Here is a 6,102-nt window from a genome sequence, read left to right on the forward strand (position 1 = left end):
TCCTGACAACGTGGTAGACATGCTGCAGCTTGCCAGGCTGTGTGACGCGCCCCGCCTCGCGCTCGCCTGTGTCCGGATGGTCATCGGGGATTTCAAGACCATCTCTCTGACGGATGGGTGGAAAGTGATGAGACGAGCCAATCCAAGTATGGAACGGTGAGTTCTCTGTGATGATTGGTCTCAGTATTGTACTGGGTTTCAGTCTGTCTGCTCAGAGTCTTAGCCCGTTGAATCCATAGTTTGTCTGTTTTCCACCAGGGACTGTATAGGATGTTCTCTAACCAATGGCTAGGCCAATGCTCGTTGTGGTTTGAAACCTTTGTTCGATATATAGTCTGAACTCTGAATTGATGCAGAGAAGGCAGGAAAGAGCTAAAAAGATGGAAGAAAAGAAAGTGTATCTGCAACTGTACAAAGCAATGGAGGTGCTGGTCCACATCTGCCGGGAATCAAACATATATGAAAACAATCAAACATATATTGGGCTGACCGAAATTCCATTGTTCCTAAGGAATGGAAATTGGTATTGATGCAATATATAAAGCATGTGCTTGCTGAACGTCTTTTCTATTCGTCATCACATTTCTTTTCTGCTTTCCTAATTTTCTCGAATGCTTCTTTGCAAATACACCATGGATTAGGATTACCTGTGGGTTTCAATCTTTTTTTGTAGGTTACGCCTAATCTTTATGGCAATTTGGTGGCTAACATGGCTGCAGGTATTGTTGGAGGGATGGGCATCATGCCTGGAGGTAGGGATTGCAGCTAATTCTTTATTATTTGTTGTTTTCCCCTCTGAAAAAAATTGTTCTAGCAGCGTTTCATTTCTGTAATTTATTACAATAATATTTTGGGCATGACTTATCTCCCTTTGTCCCTACATTGTTACATATTTGTAAAGACTTTGTGGCATATGGAACTTCTTGGAGCTTTTTGCTATGGTCTTCATCAAGTTTTCTACCAATGACTTATCTCCCGCTACCCCGACCCGCTCATCAAGGCCAACGACACCATCAAGATCGATCTGGAGACCAACAAGATCATGGACTTCATCAAGTTTGACGTCGGCAACGTGGTCATGGTGACTGGCGGGAGGAACACCGGGCGTGTAGGAGTCATCAAGAACAGGGAGAAGCAAAGGGCAGCTTTGAGACCATCCACGTGTTGCTTGGAGTTTTTTGCTATGTCTAGTTTTCTCCTATTTGTTGTACAGGAAAACATAGAATAGAATTCAAATTTGGTGGTCGTAAAAGTGTGGAGACTTTAATTTATAAAGTTAGGCTTAACATTAGTGCAAACAGTTGTATTTTAGTTTAGATTTAGAGTACACTTATGTATGCGTTGTTTGATAATGTTTATTTATGATATATTGAATGATACTTATTTATATTATATTAATTATAATGTTGTTCAATATATGTGTATGTATATTTCTCTTTCAAATTATTATAACATGATATCTGAAAAAATGATTATAAATTGAAGAATGTACTGCCGTGTAAGTCATTTCGTTTAAATCTTAATAAGACGGTTACCAAAATGTCTAATATCAGTCTCCTAAATAAGACGGTTTCTAAAACGTCCATTATTAGTCACCTAGATAAGATGGTTTTCATATTGTAATCGTCTATTATTGTAGGATATTCGAGACGGTTCGATAAATACTTTATGACTTTTAATGTTTGTATTCTCTACGATTCTTTAGAAGCAGTGTCTTAAAAAACCTAATTCAAGATGGTTTATCGGACGAAATGACTTAAACAAATACCTTTTTCAGACGGTTTATCGGACAAAATGACTTAAACAAATACCTTTTTCAGACGGTTATAAATTAAAAACTGTCTTATATAATATCTTTTAAGACGGTTTATAACCATCTTAAATGTGGGACATCTTTTGTGACTCCATCAAAATTGGACACTTCATAAGCGTCTTAATAACTGAAAATTAACCGTCTCATATAGCATGATCTGTAGTAGTGCCACAGCATTCATTGCTATTGCACTGTTTCGCTGCCAAAAATTTAACCATAGCCGAAGCTTGACTTTTGCATTCAAACGAAGCTCCAGTTTAGATTGTGCTTCGTCACGAGAAGAGCTTCGGAAAAAAGGTTATTAACTTCCAAGGAATTTTCAAGAAAATTTAAAATCAAATGGCCAGAGTACGCTCCACTGCTAGGGTTGGGCGTGATGGAGACGAGACCGAAGCCGTTGAAACTGTTCCAATTTCTGAAGCAATGAGGCGTTCTAGGCTGGTTTCATCAGAGGACACTCCTACTGCCGAAGCGACACAAGCTGATATTGAAGAAGTTGGTTCCAAAGATGAGTACAGCTGCGGGATGCCAAGTAAACCTAGTCATTTGGACTTTGGAAAGTCCACCATCTCTGAAGCTGATCTTCCAAAAATGGTGAAGCTGGGCTATTTCAGTGAAGCAAAAAAGGAGCTGGTTCGTTTTGGCGGAGAGGAAACTATTCCGAAGCCAGAAAAGAATGAGGTTGTAGTGTTCAAAAGCTTCTTTAAAGCAGGATTAAGATTTCCTTTGAATGGGATGATTGCTGATGTTTTGAAGAAGTTTGCGGTTTACCTTCATCAGCTGACCCCTAATGCTATCGTTAGATTAAGCATTTATATTTGGGCCCTTCGTAGCCAGGGAGTGGAACCGTTCGGTGAGGGTTTCTGCCGAGTTCATGAATTACATTACCAAGCTAAAGCCAGAGGAGATGGTCTACATGAGAATTTTGGCTACTACAACTTTGCTTATCGCAAGACTACGAAGTTTCCAGTGATAAGCTACCGAAGCAAATGGCCAGCCAGATGGAAGTCTAAATGGTTTTATGTTAAAGTTGACAAAGATGAAGATAAATTGGTCCAGAGTCCACTAGAGCTAACCTTCGGAGAGACGACACCCCGATGCAACATGATAAGGGGGAGCCCGAGCCAGATTGCTTTGGCTGAATTTCGAGTGATTTCAGATCATATTGGCACTAGAGACTTGGTGCAGGAATTTCTGGCTTTTAAAGTGTTCCCAACAATGAGGGAGTGGGAGATGCCGAAGCTGGAGGGAGAAAAGAAGAAGGGAGAACTTGTTCGATTGCCTTATTACTATAAGTTTAAGAAATACTTTAAAAAACCCTGCCAGGAATGGTTGGACACAATCGAGATTATGTGCAACGATATCCTCGGAAATTATTCTAAGAAAGAAGATCAGTTGATGACTGCAGCCTTCGGCACTCGTCCGAAGCGAAGATTGAATCGTATGCTAGATGCCTTGAATTTTGATTACCCTGATTATGAGCAACTGGGTGGAGATACCGAAGGCCCGAAGAGAAAGAGGATTGCCAGCGCCCTGGACAAAGAAAGCACCAAATTGGCTAAAAAGGAAAAAGAAATTTCTGAAAAACTGAGCCCTGAGCCGAAGGTAGCTGCTCCAAGGAAAAGAAAAGTTGTATCTCCAAAACCTGCATCTCCAAAGCCAAAGACATCGGCCCGAGATGAGGAAGCTCCTGCAACACCTTCTGCTGCCGAAGTGGAAGAGATTCTGAAGGTAATGACTGAACCTTTGCCTGTCAAGCTAAGTCCGCTGGCGCCAGAACTGACGAAGTTTTTTCAGAAGGACAAAGAAGCTTCGGCAGCAGAAAGTCCCGCAAAGCCGAAAAAACGAAGAATTATCCAAGTGGCAGATGTCATTCATCAGACACCGCCACCGATATCGGCGTCAAAAATTGTCATTGCCGAAATCATCGGAGCCGAAATCACTGGAGCCAAAACCACCGGAGCCGAAGCCACCGGAGCCGAAGCTACCGGAGCAGCCACTGAAGCCAAAGCCACCGGAGCCGAAACCGGGACCACCGAAGATCCTAACCTGGAAACCACGCTTGATGATATTGACAATATACTTCTGAGAATGGTTGAAGAAGAAGCTGCTATGGTTGAGGTGAACACGGCAACTGAAAAAGGAAAAGAGCAGATTGAAGACATTTTGGAAGAAGGAAATTTTAATTTTCAAGATATACTTGGACAAGAGTTAACAGACGCTGAGAAAGAAGAGCTAAAGAAATATGCTATATCCTGTGGATACAAACTAGGGTCTCTGCTATTTGGTGGGGTCAATGAAGGGAAGCTAAGATGCCTTCAGAATCGAACCGAGGCCAAGGTTGTTAGGACCTTCTCCAAAAGCGTTGGCCTGCCGAAGATAGAAGCGGACCTTTGCAGGTACCAGTGACAGCATATCGCCGGTAGCTTGCTCTATGCTAATTTCAAGGTAAAAAACTCTCAATTTTCTATTATTATTTTTTTTGAATTAAGTTGTTTTCTGACGAAGGTTGTTTTGGCAGAGTATACTTCTAAGTAAAGTGCTGAGAATGCAACAATATCTTGAAGATGAGAAAAACGAAGCTACCATCAAAGATCTAGAAAACAAAGTCAGAAATTACGAAGCTGCTCTGAAGGAAAAAGACTCTGTCATTCAAGACCTTGAAATCAAAGTTAAAGATCATGAAGCTGCCTTGGAAAAGAAAGACTTCGTCATTCATTCTATGGAAGGTTCACTGGCTGAAGCCCAAGTCAAAAAATAACAAATTAAACAATGAATTACTTATAAAATCAGAAAAGTCTGAGCAGGAAAAGAAGAATCTCGAAACAAATCTCAAGACCGAAATCGAGAAGAATTCAAATTTGCAAAAATCATTGAAGGATCTTCAGGAGAAATGCTTAGATTTCGGGAGTCGATGTGTGCAGCGGCTGAAGGATGTGTTTCACTCAATTGGAGCCAGCTCTGATAAGTTTACACCTTCAGCTGAAAATCTGCCAAGCACCTTGGAATACATTGAGGGCGAAGTTGATGCACTTGACGAAGTTATTGCTGGGCATGCTGATTTCTGCGCCATGCTAGCTTCTCGAGGCACAGCTACCGCTTTCCTGAAGGCTGGCTGTACGCACGGAAAAATTGTAAATAGGCCAAACTTCAGCTTGTCACCGGCAGACTTGGTTGACATCCCAAGCCTAGCCCGAAGCATAGGAAACAGATTTATGACCCAGATTTGGGTAAACGGCGGGCGAAAAATGGCTGGTGACGAAGCTTGGAGCCACCTTAAGCCGGTGAGAAACTTATACTTGTTACTTTTACCTTCTCCTTGAATTCTGCACATTTCTCATTCTGTTTTAATATGTACAGGATGATGAAGCTGAAGAATGACGGGCTGAAGCTTAACAGTTGCTGCAAAAGACTTTTCTGTAAAAAATTCTGGAGAAATCTTTGTAATATAATTGTAGAAAAACTTATGTAAATTTGTGCATACCTTGTAATATATCTTTTCCCCTTTATCCTTATACGATCTGCTTTGCTGTGGACGAAATTTCACTTTTGAGCCGAAGGCGAAAAACACCTTCCCTTCTTTTCGTACACAACGAAGCATGAAAATTTCCTCTTTCTCCGAAGTTTTTTTCTCATAGCCGAAGCATCTGCCTTTTTTGTATGGTATGATGATAATGATCCTATATATGTCTAAATGAATGTTTGTGAATGCAAATGTCATGATGTAATGTATCGTGCAAATGAATATCCGAATGTATATTCAAAACCATAATCATAGCCTTCATTCCCTTGGGAATGACTCAAATCTTTTTGCCGTTTATTTTTCGGCTTCACCGTTTACTTTTCGGTGTATCAGCGCTGACTTTTCGCTGTAAGCCTCCCTTAGGAGCTTCTTCGCCTTTTACTTTCGGCAGAATCAGCGTTTATTTTTCGTTGCAAACCTCCCTTAGGAGCTTCTTTGCCTTTTACTTTCGGTGGAATCAGCGTTTATTTTTCGCTGCAAGCTCTGCATTCCCTTAGGAACGACTTTTGAGCTTCTCCCTGTTTTCTTTTCTTTTTTCCTTTGCACTCGATGGTGCGTTCTCAGCTTTTACATTTACATCTTTTGGGAATATCGCTCTTATAGAATTGAAATAAGGAAAAGAAAAATTACATGTTGTGGCCCCATTAAAAACCTTTCTCCCCCGTTGGAAAGGAAAAGGGTGCCACAAGAAAGAATAGAAAAAATTACATCAAGCTAAACATAATATCGCCGAAGCTCGTCCGCATTCCATGATCTAGGAATGTCG

At 40.9% G+C, this 6,102-nt stretch overlaps 1 long non-coding RNA gene across 1 annotated transcript; it reads left to right on the forward strand.

Annotated features, from left to right (window-relative positions):
* The first annotated feature begins 410 nt into the window (after positions 1 to 410).
* Positions 411 to 1,137, forward strand: LOC103646820 (uncharacterized). Its single transcript, XR_562458.1, has 2 exons — positions 411 to 752; positions 902 to 1,137. It is a non-coding gene; the product is annotated as an uncharacterized lncRNA (long non-coding RNA).
* The last annotated feature ends 4,965 nt before the right edge of the window (positions 1,138 to 6,102 follow it).

This window comes from Zea mays, chromosome 2 (assembly GCF_902167145.1).
Source record: "Zea mays cultivar B73 chromosome 2, Zm-B73-REFERENCE-NAM-5.0, whole genome shotgun sequence".
NCBI lineage: Eukaryota > Viridiplantae > Streptophyta > Magnoliopsida > Poales > Poaceae > Zea > Zea mays.